This window comes from Dromiciops gliroides, chromosome 3 (assembly GCF_019393635.1).
Source record: "Dromiciops gliroides isolate mDroGli1 chromosome 3, mDroGli1.pri, whole genome shotgun sequence".
Lineage (NCBI taxonomy): Eukaryota > Metazoa > Chordata > Mammalia > Microbiotheria > Microbiotheriidae > Dromiciops > Dromiciops gliroides.
Window position 1 is genome coordinate 483,304,489 of NC_057863.1, and position 26,907 is coordinate 483,331,395.

General features: G+C 38.4%; 1 protein-coding gene across 4 annotated transcripts in view; it reads left to right on the forward strand.

Moving 5' to 3' along the window:
• ATP8A2 (ATPase phospholipid transporting 8A2) overlaps window positions 1-26,907 on the forward strand; it is a 787,448-nt gene that overhangs the window by 52,262 nt on the left and 708,279 nt on the right. Inside the window, exon 1 of one of the 4 annotated variants that reach the window (XM_043998329.1) lies at window positions 12,453-12,514. The exons of the other annotated variants lie outside the window; for them this stretch is intronic. The gene's annotated coding sequence lies outside the window, so the exon portion shown is untranslated. Of the gene's footprint in view, window positions 1-12,452; window positions 12,515-26,907 lie in introns of those variants that run through there. 4 annotated transcript variants of the gene reach the window in all.

Sequence of the window (26,907 nt, forward strand, 5' to 3'; positions counted from 1 at the left end):
ACACTGAAGTTGTTTCCAGCTTTCTGCAGTTATGCATAATACTACTTTGAAAATCTTTGAACATCTGAAACTTCATCACTTTTTTACTTTGTGAGGTTAAACAAGGTAAAAGAACTAATCTGGGTTACTCTCTTTCTTTACTTTCTCCATACCACATCATGGTTCAAAGATTATCAATCCCTTTTGCCAACAAATCAATAATACTAGTCCACATTTATAAAGGGCTTTGTAGTTTACAAAGTGTTTGACTCCAAAAAACCTGAAAAAACCCCCAACAACCTCTGTTAGGCAGATGGTGGAAGTATCCTTATTCCCATTTTATAGATCAGGAAATGGGCACTCAGAGAGCTTAAATGACTTGGTCATAGGTCTTAGAACTAGAAAAACTGTTCAGTTCCATTCAAGATGGCTTTATTATGTGCTTCCTATTCAGCTAGGGTGCTAAAGATACCCATTCAAAACGGAAGCAGTTCCTGCCCTCAGAAGTTTTAGGGATCCTAACTTCCAATCTAGTCTACTATATCACAATATTAATAAATATTTTTGAGAGCCTATAATGTACAAGGCTTATGCTAGGTGCATTGTATTTTATCCCTCATTTTTTGTCTGAACTCCAGGTATATCCCTCTACTTCAAAAACTGCTTTCCAGGCAGCTAATAATAAAAGCTAACACTGAAGGTTTGCTAAGCACTTTACAAGCATTGTCTCATTTTTATCTTCACAAAACCCTTGGCAGATAGGTGCTATTATTATCTTCCTTTTAAAGATGAGGAAACTGAAGGCTGTTACTTGCCCAGGGTCACATAGTAAATTTTTGAGGCAGAATTTGAACTCAGGTCTTCTTGATTTCAGGTCTAGAACTCTATTAGTAGCCTAACCCTAACCCAAGCAGCCATGCAAAATGTTGTACACTGGATTCCACCTTTAGAAATTTCCTGAAGCAACTTTTCTTCTTGGGTAGCACAACCTACTTCCAGTCATTCTTGCCTGTATTTCTATCATCCTTTTCACTTGTGCCTGATTTTAATGACTTTTTAATTGGCCTGATTATATAATAATAATAACGATAATTTAACAACAATTCAACAATTATTTAACAAGAATAATTGTTATTGTTATTTAAAAAAAACACACACTGGGTTTCCTTATCTTACCCAGCCTGGAAATACAGGAGTTCCTCTGATCAGCATGGGAGCTTTTACCTACTCTGCTTCCAGCTGGACTAGGTCACCTACCTTTCCTTAGGCAATCTGGTAACCCCACCCCACTCTCTGGGGCTGCCCATGTTAATGCTGCACTTGGAGCTGATACTCAAAGATTTATCTCATTGCAACTCTGATCTCTGAGTCTCAACCTGCCAGTCCCTCCATTCTTTTTTTTGGTGGGGGGAGGGTTCAATGACTTGCCCAGGGTCACACAACTAGTAAGTGTCAAGTGTCTGAGGCCAAATTTGAACTCAGGTCCTCCTGACTCCAGGGCCAGTGTTCTATCCATTGTGCCACCTAGGTGCCCCAGGTCCTTCCATTATTGATCAGCATTTCCTGGGGTCCTGTTCTGTTCTGTTCTGTTCTGTTCTGTTCTGTTCTCTCCTCTTCTCTGTTCTAAGTCCTACCTAAGATGTTTTACCACTCTGCTTCTCTAATATCACCATGTAAGGCTTGCATTCACCTAGCTGGCACCACCTCATCCTTCTCTCAGTGTCCCAATAGCCAGATGGTTGTCAATCATTTGTTCAACCAATAAGCATTTTTAAAAATAAATTTTTGTTATCATATGCTTTTCACATCACTGGAGTTTCTTCTAGTGTCCCTCCTCTTTTTCCCTTTCAGATGGAATAATAAAAAAAGTCAGCTAAACTTATTACTATGTTGAAAAAGTATGAATATACATATGCAATATACCAAACCCATGAACCAACAAGCATTTTTTTGTTTGTTTGTTTTTTGTTTTTGGAGGGGCAATGAAGGTTAAGTGACTTGCCCGGGGTCACACAGCTAATAACTGTCAAGTGTCTGAGGCTGGATTTGAATTCAGGTCCTCCTGAATCCAAGGCCAGTGCTTTATCCACTGCGCCACCTAGCTGCCCTAAGCATTTTAAAGCATTTACTATGCACCAGGCATTTTTCTAGGGCTAGAGATACCAACACAAATCCTTATTTGACTTCTCAGACAACATTAGCATAAACTGACAGTACATCTTGATTCCATATCACTTCTTCTGATCCTAGCCAGGCTGGGGATACTCAAAAAGCAACTTGAAAGGAGGAAGAGTAGGATTCTTTTTCTCTGCATCTCCAGGAGTGGTTCTGTTGTGCCCCATGAGCTAGAAGGAGAGAATCAGCTAGGTATGTAGTGATATAAAATGAAACCCTGATTAAACAATCAGTATTTTGGTTTTTGCAGTTTTTTTTTTTTTTTTTGCAGGGCACTGAGGGTTAAGTGACTTGCCCAGGGTCATACAGCTAGTGTCAAGTGTCTGAGGCTGGATTTGAACTCAGGTCCTCCTGAATCCAAGGCCAGTGTTTTAATCCACTGCTCCACCTAGCTGCCTCCCAAATAATCAGTATTTAAAAGTTACTTAAGAGATTGAAGTTTCCAAGTATTGTGCTCTATTTCCCATCTCCATGGCTTTTCAATGGCTGTTCTCTCATGCCACCTCTATTATTATGATGATTATTAATTTTCAAAAAAAAGACTGGGTTCCCTTATCTCATCCAGACTGGAAACACAGGAGTTGCTCTGATTAGCATGGGTACTCTTAGAATCCCTGGCATCCTTCAAGACAACTCAAACATGGAGAGGCCTTTCCCTCTAAGATTCCCCTCTTTCTATTCTGAATGTATCTTGTATATACCTATTTATGGACATGTTGTCTCTTTTGTTAGAATTTAAGTTTTTTGAGGGCAGGGACTGTTTTTGCTTTTTGATCACACCCTCAGCCCTTTGCAGAGCGCCTGACATATAACTAGTGTTTAATAAATGCCTGCTAATGTTTTTTGGTTGATTTTCTTTTGTAAGGGGAAGATGCATTTGGTAGATTGTTTGGGGACTAAGTGTATAACAAGTCCCTGGGTTATTTATGAGACATGATAGAATCCTTAGAAGGGGCCTTAGGAATCATCTAGCCCAAGACTACACATTTTACAAATGAAGAAATTAAAGTCTAGAGAAATGACTTCTCCAAAATCATTCAACTACTTATTGGTAGATCTAGAGCCCAGAATCCAGTTGTTCTGGCTATCTTGCCAACCAATGCTTTTTCCATCTGTTTAAGGAAGGCTAAATGCATTTCCTATAAATAAGAATCCATGCAGCTCCTGCAGTGTTTGTGGGACTATGAAAGAAGAACCTCTTAAGATTATATGGCAAAAATTTCTAGGGTTAGTCAACTAGTGAAGAACCCCCTTTAAATATTTTTTGCTTGGATGACTGTAATTAGATCCATTTCATCGATGGTACTGTTATAGGAGATAGGCCCTTCCACAAGGAAGTATGACCCCTGAGACTTCCATAATTTAAGGCCAGCACTGGAAGCCAGTAACCCATATACCTTGTAGGAGGTGAAAGATCATTTGGTCTCAGACTAAATGATCTATAAAATGGGGGTGAATAAATAAAGGGCTTAGGAGTCAAGAAGAAATGCCACTCTGTATTGGATTACAGAGTCCTCGAGGTAAGGACAATATCAGTCCTCCACACAAATCCCCAAAGAAGTCAATATAGTGCTCAGTAAACAGAGGTCTACATATCACTATCTGTTGTTGCTAAAGACGGTGATCCAGCCAGGAGATGGCACATGTGCCAAAGCTAATGCCACCAGCCCTTGAGCTGCTTGCTATGGTTGTACCTGCAAAAAACCCAAACTCTAACACTCTCTTTATGAGAGATGGTGTGTGTGTTCCCACTCTCACTGCTGCCTTAGAGCCCCCATGCTCCTCACCCTCATTGTCCATTGACCTCTGATGAAGAGCCTTTTCTTCCTTTGAGAAGCATGAAGTTTACTTCATTATCTTTGTAACATCTCTATGCAGTAGAAAGGTTTTTATTATGTATATAAATTATATTACATTTTATATATATACACACACATTATAGATGTGACAATGGAAACATTAAGAGATTAAACAACATAGCCTGAGATCATGCAGTTAGTCTGAGGGAAAGATAGATTTAGCATTCATATCTTCTGTTATCAAAGTCAGAGAGGCTGTCTGGCTTAGTAAAATGAGTGCTGGGCTTGGAGTCAGGAAGACCTAAGGTGGTCATGAATAAATAATTTAAACTTGTTATTCAGTTGTGTCCAACTGTTTGTAACTCCATCTGGGGTTTTCTTGGCAAAGATATTGGAATAGTTTGCCATTTCCTTCTCCAGCTCATTTTTACAAAGAGGAAACTGAGGCAAAAAGGGTTAAGTGACTTGCCCAGGGTCACACAACTAGTAAATGTCTGAGACCTGATTTGAACTCAGGAAGATGAGCCTTCCTGACTCTAGACCCAGCACTTTATCTACTGTGCCACTTAGCTGCCCTTTAACTTAAATTTAGTCTCAGTTTACTGATCTATAAAACGGGAATAATAATACCTTTAGTACTTAATTCATTGGGTTGTCATGAACTTCAAATGAGAATACATATGTCAAAATCCTGCATGCATCAGTTACTATTACTATGGTTACTGCCACATCATATTCTATTCAGTTTCTATAGACAGGAATTTGGAATACTACAGAAGTCTGAATGAATAGAGTTTTTATTTGGATGCAGGAAAAAAGACAAAGAAAGAACTAGAAAATGTATCCTTTCTCTCTTCTTTAAATTCAGGCAAGTGACAGTAGTGCCTACATAATATCAAAAGTTTTTTCAAATTTAAGGGAGAGCAAAAGGAGGAAGGGAACAGACACTTATTAAGCATCTACTATGTGCCAGGCACTGTGCTATTACCTTACTTGATCGTCACAACAACCCTGTGAGGTAGGTATTATTTTTGTTTCCATTTTACAGTTGAGGAAACCGAGTCAGGAAAAAGTTGTTCAGGGTCATATAGCTATTAAGTATCTGAGGCTGGATTTGAACTTAGGTCTTGTTGATTCTAGTTCCAATGCTCTTGTTCCACCTACCTACTAGTTAACCAGCTAGTGACCAATTTGGTAAAAAGTAAAACTATAGGGGCAGCTAGGTGGTACAGTGGATAAAGCACTGACCCTGGATTCAGGAGGACCTGAGTTCAAATCCACCCTCAGACACTTGACACTTACTAGTTGTGTGACCTTGGGCAAGTCACTTAACCCTCTTGCCCCACAAAAAAGTAAAATTATATTTGACTTGAATTACCACTCAATTCAGGCAGTTGATAATACTAGGGACTCGTATCTCAAAGAATCCCATCTTCTTCCCATTGCCAGGATATTTCCATTAATATCTTCCCTCTGTTAAATATTTTCTATTCATTCTGTATATAGTTTGCCTTGTATATTATTGTTTGCATGTTCTGTCCCTCATTAGATTGTAAACTTCTTGATGGTAGAGGTAATGAAGTGACAGTGCTAAGGATAATGAGAGGGAGAAGAAGGAGGAGAAGGAGGAGAAGGAGAAGAAGAAGGAAGAGGAGGAAGTGGAGGAGGAGGAAGAGAAGAAGAAGAAGTACCAGCATTTATTAAGCATCTAATACAGCTGCAAGTCAGAAGGAAAAGTCCCATGGTCCTTAGGTTGCAGCAGCAGAACAGATGGGAATGCATCTTCTAGAGTGCCATTGCCACTGATAAAATCATATAAATTTCTGATGTTTTCCCATTTGGTAGTGCCAAGGACTTTGGTGGCAAGAACATTCTCTTCTGGATCTTCAGTAGCTATGGCTGCAGTGCCTGGAGGAGCTGTTGCCAAGCTCCATCTCCACAGAGACAGGGGTTGCTCCCCAGGAGAATAGTTGCAGGCATTGTGCTGGAAGCATTGCTACTTGGTCCAGGGGTTATCTCCGTCAGGGTCTGAGGGATGATGGTTGACAATGTGGTAGTGGTGGTGTGATTCTTCTGGTTTACCTCCCCTGTGCGTGGCTGTTGATATTTCTAGGTCAAATAATCCTCAATGCCTACACTTTCACTACAGCTTTTTGAAGGCAAGGCCGTTGTCTTATTTGGTTATGTGTATCATTCATAGTACCTAGAGCAGTCCCTTTGTTGTTTTTGAGTCCTTTCAGTCATGTGCAACTCCTTGTGACTCCATTTGGGTTTTCTTGCCAAGGATAATGGAACAATTTGCGGTTTCCTTCTCCAGCTCATTTTGCAGATGAGGAAACTGAGGCAAACAAGGTTAAGTGACTTACCCAGGATCACACAAATAGTAAGGCCAAGTTTGAATTTATGAAGATGAATCTTGATTCCAAGCCCAGTGCTCTATCCATTGTGTCACCTAGCTGCCTATAGAATGATAGCCTCTTACCCCTTGGAAAAAACACATTGATATAAAAAATATTGAACAGATCACAATGCAGGGTATCCTTAAAGGTTCAGTGCAGGTTTAACCTTAGAGATTAAACCTACATTGAGACATTAAGCTGTAAGAGGTTAAACCTGCACTGAGACATTCTGTATATAGTTGAATGGGAAACATAATTTTTTAAAAAATTTGAATCTAGAATATGTCTCAATTTCTAGCTCTTTTCCCACTTTAGTTGTGGGAGATATAAGAACACACAGAACTCTAGGGAAAATATGTGATCTGGCTATATTAACTATGAGACATACCTGAAAAGTGTTAAAGGCAGATAAGTGCATTTAGTCTCTTCTGGAGGTGACAAAGGCCAGTGAAACTACAAAGACAGTTGAAAGATTTTTTAAAAAATGTAAATCCTACATACAGATGTATTTCTGTTCATCACTGAAAGAGATCCATTGGATCTCTGCTTGCACATTTGCAAAGTGATGGGGTTGAACTGGTGTGTGTGTGTGTGTGTGTGTGTGTGTGTGTGTGTGTGTGTGTGGTAATTTCCAAAGTCCCCATCCAGTTCTCATGATTTGATAGCTCTAGTTGTCTATGTCTGTCCATCATTCCAAACCACTCCTGATCTAACAAGCATTTCTTCTTTAAAAAAATTAATAAATATTTTTATTTAAAGTTTTGAGTTCCAAATTCTATCCCTCCTTCCCTCCCTTCCCTCCTCCCTCCCTGAGATGGTAAGCTATCAGATATAGGTTATACATGTACAGTTATGTAAAACATTACCATATTAATCATTTTGTATAAGAAAACTAAAATAAAAGAAAAAATGAAAGAAAATGAAAAATTGCATGCTTCAGTCTTTGTTCAATCAATACCAGTTCTTTCTCTGGAAGTAGATAGTATGCCTCATCATTAGTCCTTTTGGGATTGTCTTGGATCATTTTATTGCTGGGAATAGTTAAATCATTTACAATTCTTCATCAAACAACATTGCTGTCTCTGTGTACAATGTTCTACTGGTTCTGCTCACTACATTATACATCAGTTCATATAAATCTTTCCAGGCTTTTCTGAAGTCATCCTGTTTGTCATTTCTTAGAGCACAATAATATTCTATTACAATATACCACAGCTTGTTTAGCCATTCTCCAATTGATGGGCATTCCTTTGATTTCCGATTCTTAGTCCACTACAAAAAGAGCTGGCAAGCATATTCAAGGTTATACAACACCTGTGCAAGGCACTTCTTTATTCTCTGATGATACAAAGACCTGTGTCTCAAAATCAAATAAAAAAGGCTCAAGGGAACTTGGGGATTCAAGAACAAATAAAACAAAATGAACATGATGCACCTACTATGGGTATGATATTATAAAATTTTAGATTTGTGCAGGCTAGCACAGGAGGTAATGCATTTAAAATTAGCTCTTTTCAATATTGGCCCTAAATGGATGCATTAGGTATCAGGAGGGATGTTGGGGTCAAGGGGTGATTTCAGTGATCAATACTTCTTTGAAAAAATGAGCTGAATAAAATACTAGCCTGTCAAGTCAGAGCTACTGAGTAGAATAAAAAGTCAGATTCTGACTTGATGGAAAGAAAAACTCTGTAATGATTAGAGGTGGAATCACAAGAGGCAGAGTCATAGACCTAGGAATTATGTGGGTCCTCAAGAAATCACCTGGTTAATCCTCCTACCTGCTGCAAGTGAGTCATAGAGATAGTGACTTATTCAAGGTCACACATTAGTAAGTGGTAGAAGATGGACCAGAGTTTATGGCCTTCCATGACCATGACTTCTTCATTATACCATACTTTTCATGGAAACATTTAAGGAGACGTTAGATGAACATTTGTCAGGGGAAAAAACTATAGAAAGAAGGCTTTATTCCCTCTATCATATGACATTTGTCATCTCTTCTAATTCTAAAATTGTATGGTTCAGTGACTTCAAATACTTTTTTTTTAATTAAATTAAATTAATTAATTTATTTATTTATTTTGCGGGGCAATGAGAGTTAAGTGACTTGCCCAGGGTCACACAGCTAGTAAGTGTCAAGTGTCTGAGGCCGGATTTGAACTCAGGTCCTCCTGAATCCAGGACCGGTGCTTTATCCACTGTGCCACCTAGCCGCCCCGACTTCAAATACTTTAAGCCCATTACCGTATCAGTGAGGGACCCAAAATAGTTTTTAGGTTGTGATGGTGGCATATTTACTATAATACCTATAGCTGCTGATGGCTTTATGAGCAGTCCAAAGGTTATTCATTTTAAAAATGTTTGGTTGTCTTACACAATGGAAGCCATCTCTATACCTTCTTAAAGCTGCTTTTATTATTACACACACACACACACACACACACACACACATACAACTTTTTGCCTTGTTGTAACATACCAAAGGAAAACAAAAGAGAATCTAGGCAGTTATCTAAAAACTTCAGGTCCTCAGAAAAACATGGACTTACATGAGCTGATGCAAATGAAATGTACTGTATACAAAATAACAGCAATATTGTAAGATGATCTGCTTCGAATGACTTAGTTATTTTCAGCAATACAATGATCCAAGACAACTCTGAAGGACTTATGAAAAATGCAATCCATCTATAGAGAAAGAACTGATGGTACCTGAATACAGATGGAAGTATATATTGTTGTTGTTAGTTCCTTTTACTAAAGTTTTTTTGTCTGCTATGTTTTGCATGATTGTACATGCATAACTTATATACTGAATTGCTTGAGTTCTTAAGGGGGGATTAGGGAAGAAGGATGAGAATTTGGAACACAGCTGTTTTTTGTTTTTTGTAACACAGTTTTAAAAATTGATGTTACAATTTGTTTTTGCATGTAAGGTGGAGAAAAATTCTAAATAAACAAATAATTAAAAAGACAAAAAATAAAAATGGATCAGCATTTTTGTTGCTGACAGATATGTAAAATAAAGAAATTAATATAAAAAATTCAGGTCCTAACCTCTCTTTCAGTTGAATCTTCTGAAATGATAGCAGCCCATTCTCTCACTTTGGTAAAACCTCCTTTTCTCAATTATTTAATATTCTTAAGGAATATAGTGCTATAGGTTTTTAAAAAACTTTTTATTTATGAGTCAAGTAGAAGATTCTTTAGTTTCAGATCTTGTTGAAAATGATTTTTTTTAAAAAAAGTAGCATCAGTGCTAAGCAAGAACATAGGAAATGCTCAAATGCCATCCTCCCAGTCTTCTCATCTTGTTTTCAATTTCACGGTTCATCTATGCTAGCATTTATTTTTCCATGTATTTATTAGGACAACTTTCCTGCCTTAGTAAGTATTGTAAAGTTCAGTTGTTTTCATCATCCTCCGGCAATGCAGCTTGCAATGATTTTGTGCCTTCAAAGCCTATGCAAATCTTGTTCATGCCCTTCAATAAATCTTCTAAAGAGGATTAATCAGTGTGCCAGAAGCCTTCTCTCTGGGTCTTTTATTATTTCATTCATAACAAGGCAATACTTGGACTTATCCAATATCAAACAGTTAATCAGTATAGAGGTGGGATTTGATCTCGGGTCATACAAGGACAGATTAAGTGCTCGATGGGACCTCAAAAACTATTTTGTACAACACTTTAATTTTGCAGATGAGGAAACTGAGCACAGAGAAGTTGGGACTCATCTAAAGCCATACAGCTAGGAAGTAGCAGAATAGGGATTTGAACTCAGAGACTGACTCCCAAACTGGAGCTCTTTCCACTATAATTAAGGTTTTTTGAATAAGTTCTTAAAATTAGAGTTAGAAAATATAAGAAAGGACCATCTAGTTTAAACCCCCTCAATTTACAGATGAGGAAACTGAGGAATGGGGAAAGTATCACACAGTAAGTAGTAGAATACCTAGAACTCAGGTGTCCTGATCTTTTCTTTCTATTAACCTATGGCCTCTAACTTACTTGTTATTTGCCTCTGTCTCATAAAAGTTAAATGCCCTCCAGGTCAGTATGACTTGGCTGAGTTTGAGTTAGTAGAGTTTTTACTGGGTAATAATAATGTTACAACTTTTTTTCTTGCTGCAAAGCTATCAGGTTCCAGAAGATGCTGGATTTTACCATCTTATTAATAGTCCCTGATCTAATAGTGCATTGCAGCCTGATTGACTTCATAGCAGTAGTTCAGAAGTGTTCTCTTAAACTCACGCAGGAAATAGTGGAACAACCTAATGGTTAATGTTTCTATGTTGTTTCTTCCTTCTTCCTTTCGCTTCACACAAGTGTCACTTCATCTGTTCCTTAGTTTTTGTACCACCTCCCAAAGGAGAAGGGTCATGGGGAATAGATGCTGTGTGAATAATTTATTTGCCAGAGGCCCTCCCCTACTTCTCATTATTTTACTGTAGAAACATACAACATAATAAAAAAAAGAAAAACAACAGTGAGAGGCTTTAGGGCTCAGATCAATGGAATGATAAACCATGAGTCCAGTGGACTGAAGATGAAGCACAACATTCATTTCTTGCTATAGAGATTAACTGAAAGTAGAGAGGCATACTTTTGGGGGCATGGCCAATATGAGAATTTTTTTTTTTTTGATGAACCATGCATGTTTTTGTAAGTGGGATTTTTTGTTTTATTTTTGTTGTTTTTTTTTTAATGGAGGGGGTAGAAAGGAGGACAGATTACAAATGCATGTAATAATAAATACTTTTTTTTTTTTAGAGAAACAAAAGGGTAAACAGATCCTTCTGCAGAATGGTCACACCTGATCTCTGAGAAAGTTTCAAATCTACTATTGACTGAACATAACCATGGCAACTGTGGCTTTTCTCACCTAGACTTGATGCTTCCTTAAGAGAACAGTGTGATCATTTTTTATGTATTTGCCTGTGAATGTGGTGGACTTGATTGATGTTTTCTGAATCTATGCTGCAGTTAGTAGGAATTTCAGTGAAACACCAAATATCCATTATGGTAACATCAGTGCTGAGCAAGATCGTTGGCAATGCCCAAATGGCACCCTCCCAATCCCCTGGTTCTGTTTTGTTTTTCACTTTCACCCATATCATCTATACTGGCATTTATTTTCCATTTATTTGGTAAAATTTCTCATCAAAGAGAGACTTTTTTTGTATGTGCAAGTCTCTTGGGAGACTTCAGTTTCAGCCCTGGCGCCAGGGCCAAGAGGTGGGTCCTTTCTTTTCTGTAGGATGGATCCATCAGACAGTAAGCATAGACAGCCCATCATTGATTCTGGACAGCCTCTGTTATCTTAAGTGTTTATATTTCTTTACAGAAATCTTAGAATTTATCTTAAGAAAACAGCAACAAAAATAAACACACACGCAAAACATCCCCTCCCCAATCTAGACTCTAAATCAAGTTGGAAACATTAGCTTTGCACTATTTCTGTTATTATTTTTCTGATATGATATATCAGGAGAAGCATAAATAGCTCTGATGGCTACAGACCTCTTGAAGTAATCCAGCAAGAATGACATTACTGTTGTTAATATTTATGACTGTTGTCCAAATGGTTCCTTTTATCACCCTCCCCCCACCCCTTTTGTCCTCACAGAAGACACAGGAAGTTCCTTCGTTACTGAGAATTTTGCATTTTTGTGGATATTTTGTTTTCCTTTTAAGCAGACATTATGACTGTCAGCACAAATAAAGTGACATAACTTAATCGAGACAGAAAATAACAAACTACAGAAGAAAGAAGAGCATTTGTGATTGTGCGGTGTGTTCCTACAGGCATGATATGGGCATCAGAAAGCGGGGGACTGTTCAGATTAGAAAATGGACTCCGTGCTAACTCAAAGACTTGAACTTTGAAGTATAAATTTAGGGTTAGGTGAAATGAGTTCGTTGGCAGAGTGAATAACCACTCCATCATGTTCTTATCTTCATGAGAGTTCAGACTTGCAACAGTTATTATCTTCTCTTGCCACTCTGTTACTGAAGGCCAAAACTTGGGGTTTCTTTCCTGGAGTTCCAGTTCTAGGAAGTCTCTCTCTTCTCTCTCATACTCTTTCTCAGTATTATCATGGACATTAGTCTTTAATGCAACAGAATCGGCTTTACTACCTGAGCGAAGATTTATAAAGGTATTAATTATATACAGGTACATAACATAAAGAATACAGCTTTTTTTTTTATCTTGGTAGATAAATCATGCTGAGAGAGGCAACATGGTATGGGTAAGAGCCCCATGCTTACCTTCTGAAGACCTGGGTTTGAATTCCAGCTTAGAAATTTCCTTTCTGTGTGATTTTGAACAATTACTTTAGGTCTCTGAGCATTGGTATTCTTATTTGTAAATTGAGGATAATAACATATGTACCATTTGCCTCTTAGCCCTGTTGTGTGACATAATGCATGTGAGAGGTGGGAAAGTATGGGATATGACTGTGAACAAATTATATCTTCTTCAAGGGCGTTGGTTTCCTGATTTCTAGAACAAGGCTGTTAAGCTAAGGTCAGTGGTTCTCAAAGTATGGGCTGGTAACCCTGGGGAATTCCCCCAGACCTTTTTAGGGGGTCAAAACTATTTTCATAAAAATATGAAGATATTTTAATTTCTAGTATTTAATTTAAAAATACTAATAAATATACCCACAATAACAGCACTGGTGGGGGTGGGATAGGGAGGAAGACAGTGAGGTCCTCAATGATTTTTAAGAGTTTTGCATATTCCTGAGTCCAAAAATATTTGAGAAGCACTGAGTTAGCTGACATTTAAGATGTGTTCAAGGACAAAGTTTCTCTCTGGAGCCACAGTGACTCTGTGACTCCTGTCTTTTGGGTACTGATAGAAAATTGAACTAGAATTCTCCTGGCCTAGTAATATGGCAAAATAGTGAATTCCAAAACTGAAGATATATATGAGATAATTGAAACAAAAGAAATTTGAGGCACCATGAGTGTATGTGGAAGGGAGAGAATGTCTGAGTTATCTAGACAGTTGCCTCAATTATCTGTTTTATGTTGTATAGAAGAACAAAGGAATCTATGTAGCTAGTCTTAATATTTATTTAAGAGTATCCTTGTGGTATACATCTGTGTAGTAGAAAAAAGTAAAATTTACCACTTGGTCATAATATAATACAATAACAAAGTGATATTTATGGCTTTTTTGCATCAAATCACAATATAAATGAGTTTTTTGAGTTATTAACAACCCTTTTCTATTATCATTTTTCCCATTAAATTGATATAGAATAAAGGTTTGCTTCTGTCTCCTAATAAAATGATTGGCTATTTTTTTAAATCATAAAAGTATTTCATTACTTTCTAGTTACATGTAGAGATAATTTTCAACATTTGTTTTTATAAGATTTCTAGTTCCAAATTTTCCTCCTTCCCTACCCTCCCTCCCCCCTCCCCAAGACAGCAAGCAATCTGATATAGGTTATATAGGCTTATTTTTCTTTACTATTCTCTAGGAAATGACAGAAACACTGGGAAAATTCTAGTTTTCTAATATTGCCTTCACTCAATGTCTTTTGTTGCTGAAGATCCTCAGTAAGAAAAAAAATCATTTTTCAAGTTATGGTGGTAGTATCTTTAAGGCTTTATTATTTTTCAGCTTTTTTTTTTTTGCAGCACAGTCTGGATTACTCTGACATTTTCACTTTAGGATTACATCTAAGCTTCCATTTTAGCACCCTCATAACTTTTAGAAAGATTATTCTCTTAAGCATTTAAATTCCTAACAGGAAGGGGGATTTGGGTTTGGTTATTGAAAACACTGAGACTTTTCTATCAGCTTTTGTACAAGACTGAATAGGATAAAAACAAAACAAAAGGAAGCAAAAAAAAATAAACCACCCAAATAGCACCTATTATGATGCATTAGGACTAGATGAAGCAAGATGAGATATTTAAAAGTCTAAACTTCCCATTGAGAGGAGATCCCTTTGCCAGTTTTGAAAATAAAAAAGGTTTTAAGTAATTGAAAGCTGGGTATGCATAAAGACATTTTTATTAGCTAGCACTCAAGGTTGGTTTATCCCAGAGTACAGCAGGCCCACTGAATTAGGCCAGTATTTTTGTTAATGACTACTTGCCAGTACTTCCATTAGTTGCTGATTGTTAGTATAATTAGAAGGTGGTAGTGGAAGTTGCTATTGTGCTTCATTGGAAGTGGGAGTGGGTTTATATCCTTGGTTTAAATTTTTTTTATGCTTTAAAAAAAACAAACATCTTTTTTAAGCCTCAAAATGTGTGCATTCTCCTGTAAACATTTATGTAATTAAAGTGAAAATACAAGACCCTCAAGCCACTTAATCACTTCTGAAAACTCTTAATTTCATAGAGAGGGGTCCAGGTGATTTACTACATTTCTCGTCTTTCAGGCATACCCAATTTCAGAATTCATTTCCTGTTGGGGAGGGATATTGGCAGAAAGGAAATTAATGGAGATAGAGAAACAGTACAGCTGAGGCCAAATGACAATCAGGTTGCCAAGATAAAGTGGGAAAGCTTCAGTACAAGAAATTGGGGAGGGAGGGTGGAGACATCTTAGCAGTCATGACAGGAGAAAGAGGTGAGCATTTTGAAGAATGGTATGACTTCTCGGTTGCATTCTTACGCAATTTGTTATTGGGACAAGTAAATGAATGCTTTCCCCAATCCTGCAGCTCTATAACATAGAGAGTTGTCTACACGTGTGCCCACCCCTTTTCTCTCCCCTTTTGTTCTTAAGTAATACTAAATGAGCCATACGAACATCTTATGACTTACAATGCTCAGATTACACTAGTATAAAATATGAGTTGCAATAGTTAATGAAAAAAGAACCCTTGAATATTTGCCTTAAGGAGTTTAAATGGCTAAGTTTTCAATGGGCTTATGGAATATAGCAGTTTTTTTTAACAAGGGGGGGGGGTAAAAATAGTTTAGGCAGAAATGGACCTGAATTCACTGAAAATAAGAAATTTCAATTCCACCAAGAAGTCTGGTCTTTAAATGGCTGGATTCTTTGGAATCTTTTTGTTTGTGGGAGAACAAAGTCACTAATTAGCTTAGGTATATTTCTAAACCTTTTGAAGCTTTGGAAAATATGGATCTTTGCAAAATCTCTTTCAAAAAATATGACAAGCTTGCTAATCCTCTTTACTACTTTAAAAAAGTGTTTACCTATAAACTAGTATTTATTCTATGGCATGTACCTCAGCTTGGGTTTGGGATTCTGTACTTTCTTTATACAAAGTTGATCTATGGGGAACAAGAATAAGAAAGCAAAGATTCATTTCTATTTGGCCTCTGTTGTATATTTAAAGAGATTCAAATCACAGAATCATTTTACACAGTGTTTTATGAATGCATATTGTAAAGCTGTCATATTCCTGCACAGAGATGGTTATGGTAATAGCCTTTATAAAGAGATTTAACTTATCTTATTTACATCTAGTAGAATGTAAGTTCTTTAAGGCCAGGGATCATAATTTGTCTTTGTATTCCTCATGCCTGTTATGCCTTATGCATACTAGCACCTACCAAGTGTTCAAATCATAAGGGTATAAAAAGCATTTTGTTGTTCAGTCAAGTATGACTTTTTGTGGCCTCTTTTGGGGAAGTTTTCTTGACAAAGATACTGGAGGGTTTTTCCATTTTTTTTCCTCCAGCTCATTTTACTGATGAAATAACTGAGTCAAATAAGGTTAAGTGATTGTCCAGGGTGACACAGCCAGTAAGTATCTGAGGCTGGATTTGAAATTGGGTCTTCTTGACTCCAGGCCTGATACTCTATCCACTGTGCCACTTATAAAAAAAGTTTAGCTTCAGCTGTATGTTCAACTTATTTTTTATTCATAAATTTTGTTTTGACATTAGTTATTTCAAAGCACACAATCCTTTCCATGCTGGCTTCTCATGAAAAAAGTTAAGCAAAACTAATTAATAGAGAATACATCCAATTTAATGTTACCTTGCTAAATATGATATTCTAACTTAAATCATTTTCATTTTGCAGTTAGTTTTTTCTTTGGTCTTATCTAGAGCATTGTGTTATTACTTAAATGTTGTTAGCTATGAATGATAGTTGACTGTTTGCTGCCTGTATTTCCTTTTGATATTTGTGGAGGAATCTTTAAATGTATTAGATTTTCAATTTAATTTTTAATTTAAATATATCAGACTTTAATTCATGTGAATAGTGTCAAACAAACATTTATTATGTGCCTACTGTATGCCAAGCATTGTGCTCAAAGCACTAGGGATACCAAAAGGCGCAAAAAGAGCTCCCTTCAGGAGCTTATAATCTAATGGGAAACACAAGAAGCAAGCTAATATGTAGAAACAAGTAATATACAGGATAAATGGGAGAAGAGGGAGGGCAGTAGAATTGAGAGCCTGGGGAAGGCTTCCTATAGAAGATGGGATTTTAGTTGGGACTTAAAGCAAGTTAGGAACAGAACCAAGGAAATATAATCATCAATAAGTAAGCAACTTTAAGTCATTCTCCTTTGGCTTAACACAACAGCAATAGATATGGACAGAGTTCTTTATTGGCTTGGCACAATATGCTAACTCTGCCTAAAGTTTTTCTCAGTCTCAATATCCAATGTCTCTCCTTTTTCTTTTCCTTTCTTTTCCATCATTCTACCCACAGAATCATGTAAAGGGACCTTAGAGACCAGTCAATCCAACTCCTTCAATTTTTTAGAAAAGGAATTTAAGGCCCAGAGAGACTGATTTGCTTGGGGTTACAGGCTAGCAAATGGCAGACACAAACTCAAGGTTTTTGATGCCCAGTCCAATACCTTTACAGTCATTTGACTTCCACTATACAGTGGTGGTAAGTGACTGAGGATGGCAAAGGCAAGGGTTTTGGGTTTTTAATTCTCAGAAAAGATGATGGAGCCATTCGTTTCTTTCCTGGGTTACTCATCTAACTACTATATTAAACAGAGCTTTAAAAAAAGGAACAGACATGAAATGTTAAGAAGAATAAATAAAATCTAAAAGACTAAATAAATATATGACAAAATATTCTTTAAAAAACCCATGTATTATTTATCCCAGTGATAGAATATTTTGGCATGCATCTCTGACCCTCAGACTGTAAGAAAACTCATTTTAAAAGCATTTTGACTTATAGCTCTGCCCTTTAGGGCATATGTGATATTTGATAGCAATTTCACGCAATAGTCTTAGCTTAGAGGTTATAAACTGAGTTGTGGTTATCATGGAATCTTGACAACATAGCCTCCCTTTATTGAAACTGGGGGTATGTCATACCTACATCAATAGCATCATAATCAATAGCATAAGCTTTAAGAATAGACAAATGTATTAAATGTAAGTGTTTTAAAATATGACTTGTTCTTTAATCTAAATCAGTTTTTGGCCTTGAGGGTCTGTCTCCTGGTAGATAACTTGTCAATCTGTAGAGACCTTAATTACTTTTTGTCCTTTTGGAAATAGACCATCAAATTTCTGTACACAATTGTGAATAATAAGAAAGCAAAAAAAAAATGCTGTGCTTACATTTTGTCCAAGTTAGAACTTCAATATCCCAATGGGATTTGTGATATTGTTAATGGTGGAACTCCCTCTCATGGTGTACACCAGGGCTTCTCAAACTCTTTCCAGTTGTGACCCCTTTTCACTGGAGAAATTTTTATGTGAACCCAGGTATATAGGTATATCAGCCAGGTATGTATAACCTTTTACTGTTGCCAGATTTCTTCACTATCCCCAACTCCATCTGGGGTCACAGTTTAAGAAGCTAGGGTGTAGATCACAACTTAATCTTGTTTGTCTCTCCTCTCATTTGTGTCATTCTATAAAGTCCACCCAGCTTGTTCCCCCCTTCCCCCAATGTATTTGGTAACTATCTCTTACTCTGTGGTAATTAGCAGAAACAGTGCAAAATAGAGGCTAGTTTTGTGTTGTCTTTGTGTTTAGGGCCAGTAAGATCCTCAGTGTGACACTATTGCCTTGGGCAAGTCACATATCCTTTTAACCTCAAGAAATACCCTTGGACTTATCTAAATAATCATAAACATGTTATGATCTGATGAGACAGAGACATACTCTCATTCCCTTAGCTGATAAATATGCTTGACATAGTAGAGGAAAAAGAATGGAATAAGCATTTACTGTGTTAAGTGCTTTACAAATATTATCTCATTTGATCCTTATAACAAGCCTGGGTAGTAGATACTATTATTATCCCCATTTTACAGATGAGGAAACTGAGGAAAGCAGAAATTAAATGACTTACCCAGGGTCACACAGCTATTAAGTGTCTGAGGCTGAATTTGAACTCGGCTCTTCCTGAACAATGGGTGCTACAGTCTCTACTGCACAATTTAACTGGATAGGACTCTGGACTTGAGTTAGCAGTATCTTGGCTCATATCCTCCCTTAGATATACTGTGTGACTTGGGCAAGTTACTTAACCTCTGTCTCAGTTTCTCATCTGTAAAATGAGGGAATTGAACTCAATGGTCTCTAAGGTCCTCTCCAGCTCTAAATCTACGATGCTATGGACTTGGGCCTTAATGTTTATTCTTGATAACCACTTTCCAGAAAACTAATTTTTTTTTTAAGTGAGGCAATTGGGGTTAAGTGACTTGCCCAGGGTCACATAGCTAGTAAGTGTTAAGTGTCTGAGGCTGGATTTGAACTCTGGTACTCCTGAATCCAGGGCCGGTGCTTTATCCACTGCGCCACCTAGCCGCCCCTGAAAACTAATTTTTTTTAATGATTCTGGTATTTCTAGAATGTTTTTCATTTAGCTTTTTTTTTCTTCTAAATATTGTACACTACTGATAGTCCATAAGGGATGGGATACTTGACCTCCCACTCAAGTGCTTGGTAGTCATTTATTCACCTTCTACTTTCAAGTTGAGTAACTCTTCCTAGTTGACCCTTGAGCTCTTTGCTTCCAGGTTGACTTTGAATTTTAAACTAAAATCCCAATCTTGCCATCACTTAAAATATTAGTTTTTATTCTCTTTCAGTTTCTATACCCATGAATATTCAGTTGACATGAAAACTCTGGGGAGTGACTACTCTTTGAACCTTCATAGTTGTGTGTCTGCTTGAATTTAGCAGCTTGAAGTAATGGACAGAGCACTGGATTCTGAATTAGGAAAACTTGAGTTCAAATTATATCTTAGACACATAATAGGAAGGTGACTTTGTTCAATTAACTTAATTTCTCTGTGGCTCAGTTTCCTCATTTTAAAAATTGGAAGGAAAGAAGAGGATTGGATTTGAAGGCCTTGAAGATTCTGTTCTAGCTTTAAATCTATGATCCTATAAGTATTGAAAATATAATGATTTTATGCAATAGTAATTAAGTGGTTCAGGTAGAAATTAATCATAGGAAACAACCATTCAGCAGATGCACAGAGGGAATAGTTTCAGAAGTGTTTGCTTTACCATGAGTATCTAAACTGGGGTCTGTGAATTTTTAAAAAATATGTATTTTGATAAGTATTTCAACATAATGATTTTCCTTTTGTAATCTTATGTATTTTTATGCATTTAAAAAACATTATTTTGATGAGGGATTCACATGTTTCAACTCAACTGCTATGACAAAAAGATTAAGCATTCTGGCTCAGTGCCCATAGGTGAAAGGTATCTTTTTATCTAGTTAAAATCTTTGAGGCTTTTCCAAAGAAGCCATAAAAGATCTAATTGCTCTAGCCCAGACTTTATATTATTCATATTTATGCTTTTAAATATAAAATTTACTGTACCCACAAAAGGCCTGTAAGGTTGGTTGTACAGTTATCTCCATTTTACAGATGTGGAAATAAAAAGCTTGGAGGAGTGACAATCTCAGCACCAGCATAGCTAAAATTTATTACTTTAAGGTTTGTGAAACACTTTACAAATATCCTCATTTGATCCTCACAACAACTCTGGCAAGTAAGTGCTGTTATCATCTCCATTTTATTTTTTTTTATTTATTTAAAAAATTTTTTTCGTTTGTTTTTTTTTTTTTGCAGGGCAATGAGGGTTAAGTAACTTGCCCAGGGTCACACAGCTGGTAAGTGTCAAGTGTCTGAGGCTGGATTTGAACTCAGGTCCTCCTGAATCCAGGGCCGGTGCTTTATCCACTATGCCACCTAGCTGCCCCTATTTCCTCCATTTTATAGGTAAAGAAGTTAAGGTGGGCAGATTAAATGTCTCGTCCAGGGTTGTACACTGGATAGAGCACTGGGCCAGAAATCAGGAAGAGCTAAATTTAAATCTGACCTCAGACATTCACTAGCTGCATGACCCTGGATAAGTCACTTAATCCCAATCTGTCTTGGTTTCCTCAATGAAGAATGGGGATAATAATAGCATCTATCTTACAGGATTGTTGTGAGGATCAGAGGACATAGTATTTGAAAGGATTTAGCACAGTGCATGGTATGTATGAGATGCTTAATAAATGCTTGTTCTGTACTTTTTCTTCCCTCTCCCTTATGTAGCTAAGTGTCTGAGACTGGATTTGAACTTGGGTCTTCATAACTCCAGGTACATCTCTATATATATCGCACCACCTGGCTGCCTTTGACATATTCATAGTGACATGGTTAGTACCAAAGTGAAGATTACACCTTAGGTGCTTTGACTCCAAATTGAGTGTTGGTTCATCTAATGATAATGATTCTCATTTTCCCCAAACACTGCAACTTTGGGAGAGTATAAGAATGTTCTGCATAGCCCTGAAAAAATCAGGAAACTGGTTATTTGAAGATTCAGTGACTGGAATGTTTAGGTCTTCTCAGCAGTGTCCATAAATGTTCCTCCATGAGCTCATGCACAGTTGTTTAATAAGCTGCTTACTCTTTGTTCATCTATTGCTGTATTTGGAACTGGCATTTTGCCTCTGCTTTTTGTCTGGATCTCCTTTGTCTTCAGCCCAGATCAAACTGTTCAGTTTAAAAGCCAGTCTCCTTTCCATGAAATGCCAAGAAGCAGCACCTTACAATATGCAAACCTTTTCTGAGTATTTCTGTGCTTCAAAACATTGAGTTAGGGGGCTTGAGAGAAACTGAATGACTGAATGAAGTCCATGGAACTGGAAGGCAAAGCTGTTACACCAAATGCAAAAATAACTGTGCTAATTTTGTGGTTGTTTTAAGGTACTGTTTTACTAGAAACATCATTTTGTGTTATTTTCCAGAGTTTACATGCCATACATTCTGCCCCCCTTCTCCCTAGAGGCTCACATATTCTGTTTATAATGTCAGTGGAAAAATTGCTTTCTAGACTCTGGATGTTCAGCTATTCCATGTGGATTGGTGGTACTTAAGAATCCAAAGAAAGTTGTCTCATTGCTTTCCTTCATTCCATTGGTATGATCTTTCAAAATTGATTGACATTTTGAATCTTTAGTCTTAATCTAGCTGGTAATAATAAGACTGGATAGAAAATACAAGGGAGTGGGAGAAAAAAGATCACAGAATTTTGTCATAGGAAGGAGCTATTTAATTTAGCCTATATTTGAACAGGAGTTCTACAGCAATTCCTGATAAATGAATATCGAGACCCTATAAGATCTCCCATGAATCCAACTTGTTAGGAGCCCCTTCCACCAAACCAAATGTATATCTGTCTCTTTGAAAATTTCTTCAGTTATTCTTGATTTTTCCCCCTTTGGGGATAATCCTTTCTTTATATCAGCTGTTGAAATATTTACAAATATTACGTGTATTCCATGTATCTTTCCTCACTCCTCATTCTCTTCTTTAGACTAAGCAACCCAGTTGCTTCAATGAATCTCCCAAATAACACCCAGAATGGACCAGATGCTGAATGCTGGTTGATCTCCTGCCTAAAATTTAATTGCTAAAATTGAACATGATACTACAGATGTCTGACCAGTGCAGAGCCCAGTATGCATAGGTACTTTGTCATTCTGGACACTGAAATCGAAACCTAAGATCAAGTTAGCTCCCCCCTCTTCTGTTCTTTGCCAAATAACATTGACATGGCTAACAAGGGATGATAAAGGATAAATGTAAAGAGAAAGGAACTCCCCTTGTAAAATTGTGAGCAAATCCTATTGCTGGTATAGAGATGTGCATATTTTTGACGAGTTCCATAGTCTTATTGCTTGACCTTTGTACTGCTTACACTTGATTCTAGTATGAGGCAGAAGACATAAAGATGTCCAGCAATTTTATTTCATTTACTAGTTTATAAGCTTCATGAAGGCAGATTTGACTTATTTACCTCTGTATCCTACATAGTGTTTTGTGTCTAATAGCTGCTTAATAAATATGTTGAATGAAAAATGAGACTATAATATGTCTAATGCTTGTGATAAATCAGGTTTTAATTGTGAGGCAGTGTAACTTTGGTACACAGTAGGAAGGCCAGAATTTATTAATTAGCTATGTTTTCCATGGCCAGAATGCCTGTTTGCTAATTATTTCTGAGTAAACTTTACTTTATCAGATCTAGTTTCAATAAAAGTTTATATTTCTACTAGGAATAATATAATTAAGCACTAAAAAAAAACTCCAACCCAATTAACGTTTTTCTTTGAAATGCAAATAGAACCATGGATTTCTTGCTTTTAATGTAAATTTTTCCTTGGTGGAATATGAGCTAATTTTTTTTTTTGGTCTTCATTTCCTAATTTTAAACTCATTGAGTTTTTGTGTGGGCTGAGCTTTAGTAGGCGTCATTAGGAGCACTGATATGCATACTGGTCAGTAGGGGGTGGTTAGTAATGAAGGATATATAGTCATGCTGTCACTGCAAGGAAACTAGCCTGGTGTACAAAGCATGGATTTAGACAATCATCAATTTAGAGCTGGAAGGAATATTAAGAGGATATATATAATACAGCACTCATTTAGCAGACAAAGAAATTAGGATGAACAGTAGGCAAGTGACATGGCTAAGATTACATAGGTATCAGTATAATAAAGAATAAGAGGTAGAATTAGAACTCTGTTTCTCTGACTCAAAATAATCTGTTCTTTCTTCCACACCATCCTTTCCTTCACAGGATTACCTATTCAGAATATGATGTCTCAGAAGCCTTTGTACTCTGATAGTATCTTGAGTTTCAGGGTACTCTTCTTGACTGCTCTCCAAAGTACCCTAAGCAACTTTCTTTGGCGGTTAGCCTATTCTCTGTAGAGGTACTATAGACTATTTCTAGGGCCATCTCTAAACAACTCAAAAATGCCAAAGAATCCCTCTTTGTGACCCTGCCCAGAGGGTCTTCACATTGGCATAGGCCTAGACTTAGAAGGGATATTAGGGGGCCATTTATTACAACCTCCTCTGTTGACAGAAGAGGAAACTAAGGTCACAGGTAAAGTAAAGAGCAGAAACAGGACTCAAGTTCCAATTCTGCGGGACAGCTAGGTGGCGCAGTGGATAAAACACCAGCTCTGGATTCAGGAGGACCTGAGTTCAAATCAGACCTCAGACACTTGACATTTACTAGCTGTGTGACCCTGGGAAAGTCACTTAACCCTCAGTGCCCTGCCTCCCCACCATACAATTAGTAAATGTCAGAAGCAGGATGTTATTTCAGTTCTTTCTGACTTTTAAGTCTAGTCTCTATCCACTTAATGACAAATACCAATTCTGTGATCTCTGTACTTCCTCCCTGTGTAACTTTAGACTGCATGGGGTGTCTGGTGCTTGCTTATAGTGGTCTTAGCCTGTGTACCAAGGACAGCCTTAGGATCTGCAAAGCCATTCCTGAATTTTCAGTATTAGCTGGCCCACCTGCAAGGAGCTAGCTGGAAATACCCTCTTTTAGCCTCTCTGAGGTCAGAACTCTCATAATGACTTCTGGCTCAGGGATAGATGCTGCTTCAATACAGGCTATTGGCTGTTGTAGCAAGTAATTGTGCCCACTAGCCCAGTATAGCCATAGTAGCCATAGTAATTCAGTCCTCTTTCTTTTATGAAGGGGCGTGGGGGGTGGGGGGGAAGAACAAGGAAGGATAGGAAGCACTGGTCATGCCATATGCGGGTGTCTGTGTGCGTGTGTCTCTCTGTGTGCATGTGTCTTTGTGTCTGTATGTCTCCTGGCCATGACCTCGAGGGGGAGGCTCAGCGGGGAGGGGCGTGGGGTGCTCTGTGCCCAAAGGGGAGTGGCCTGAGGCTTACCCCCACGTGGGCAGGGCTGTGATCCCAGAAGCCTCAGCTCCCAGAGCCAGCAGCAGGAGGCGCCACGTGCCTGCTCGGCTTCCCCAGCCCCGGAGGAAGTGCCGAGGGGTTGGCCTTGGGGCAGACAGGGCCTCTATCCCTGCCCAGGGTGTGTGTGTGGGGGGGTGGGGAGAAGCACACCCTGAGATCACGAGGCTGGAGGCCCAGAAGATGGAGCCTCCGAGGGGGTCCCGCATGGGGCACACGTGCAGTCTTTGCAAGCGGAGCAGCTCCTTCTGGAAATGGGGCAAACATGAAAGGGCCCAACAGCACAAGTGCCGGGGCTCCCACTCCTCCTTCTGTGTCGGTGAGTATCTTCAAACGGCCGGGCCCTGCGGCTTATCTTCGGGCACCCTCCTCAGCTCCACCCGTTCATCCAGTTGTTCTCGCTGCCCTCCCCCCATCCCTCCCAAGCACCTGACCACGACGCCCCCCTCCCCCCAACACCTCCGGCTAGTGTGGCAACTGCCGGCCTCGCCCAGAGGAGGAGTCGGGGAGCTGGCCTTGGGCCCAGGTGTGAGAGTTCAGTGGTTAGGCCCGCCCTCTGTCCCGGCCTGACCAGCCTTCTGGGGATCCTGCCAGGCTTGCCCTTCGATGGCACCTCAGCCTGTTCTGGACGGCCAGAAGAGGGGCTAGAATGGGGTGCTCTGTTGGCCCAGGGGAATGGACTCTGGGAGTATTAGCGTAAAAACCCCCAACAACTTTGAAATGCAGAACCCATGTGGGATATGGAAGCCCCACCCTGTCAGAGGATTTCTCCTCCTCTAGATCAAATTTGATACAACAAACATCTTTTAAAAGCATTTGCTCAGGGTCCAGCCAGTGAGACACCCTCTCTTCCCCCTCCCCCCCTTGATGACACTTGTTTCTGGTTGAAGGGCCCTTTTTTCTTCATGGAAATGACTTTGTAGAGCACAGAATTTTAGGGTTGGAAGAGACCTTGGAAGTTTCACAAACCCCTATCAGAGCTAGAATGTGCTCTGCAGCTTATCACATGAATGGTTATCCAGCCTTCGCTGGTGGTGCAGGAACCAAAGGCATCCCATTCCACTTGTGGGTAGGCCTATTGGGAATAATCCTAGTGAAATTTGTTATATTAATAATCATGTGTAAAGCACTGTGCAAAGGGCTTTACAATTGTTACCTCATCTGATTCTTACAACTCTGGGAGGTAAATTCTATTATTATCCTATTTTAATAGCTAATAGCTAGCATTTGTATAGAGCTTTTAAAATTATCTCACTTGATTGTCCTAACAACCCTGGGAGTTCGGTGCTATTGTTATTATTATTATTATTAATTTTGGGGGGAGTGAGGCAATTGGAGTTAAGTGACTTGCCCAGGGTCACACAGCTAGTAAGTGTCAAGTGTCTGAGGCTGGATTTGAACTCAGGTACTCCTGAATCCAAGGCCAGTGCTTTATCTACTGTGCCACCTAGCTGCCCCTGCTATTATTATTATTATTATTTTACATTTTATAGATAAGGAAACTGAAGCAGGCAGAAATAATTTGCCCAGGGTCACACAGCCAGTAAGTTCCTGAGGCCAGATTTGAATTGGTCACACAGCCAGTAAGGACATGAAGCCTGAATTATTAGAAATTATTTCCTTACACCAAGGCTAAATCTCCCTTTTCCCAGCTTCTGCCCATTGTACCTAGTTCTTCCCCTTGGGGCTGAATGGAATGAACTGAATAAATATTAAGTGCCAGGTACTGTGCTAAGAATGTTACAAACATTAGCTTAATTTGTAATAACAGCCAGTATTTGTATTGTACCTACTATGTGCCAGGCACTTTGCTAAGTGCTTTACAAATATTATCTCGGTTTGTAAAAATAACCAGCACTCTTATAGTGCCTACTATGTGACAAGGGCAGCTAGGGGGCTCAGTGGATAGAGGTCTGGTCTTGGAGTCAGGAAGACCTGAACTCAAATCCACCCTCAGACATATACTAGATGTGTGACCCTGGGCAAGTCACTTGACTTCCTTTTGCTTTAACCCATTGAGGAAAGAAATAGTAAACCACTCCAGTGTCTTTACCGAGAAAACTCCAGGGATGGCATTGGTGTATTATGGTTCACAGGGTCACAGAGTCAGGTATGACTGCATAACTGAACAACAACTAATGTTCCAGGCACTGTGCTAAGCACTTTACAACTGTTTTTTCATTTGATCATCACAACAACCCTATTATTATCCCCATTTTACAGATGAGGAAACTGAGGGCTACAGAGTGTTAATTGACTTGCCCAAGGTCACACAGCTAGTAAGTGTCTGAGTTTGGATTTGAACTTGGGTCTTCCTTACTGGAGGTCTGGAGCTGTATCCACTGTACCACCCACTTCTCTGTCTCTCATTTGT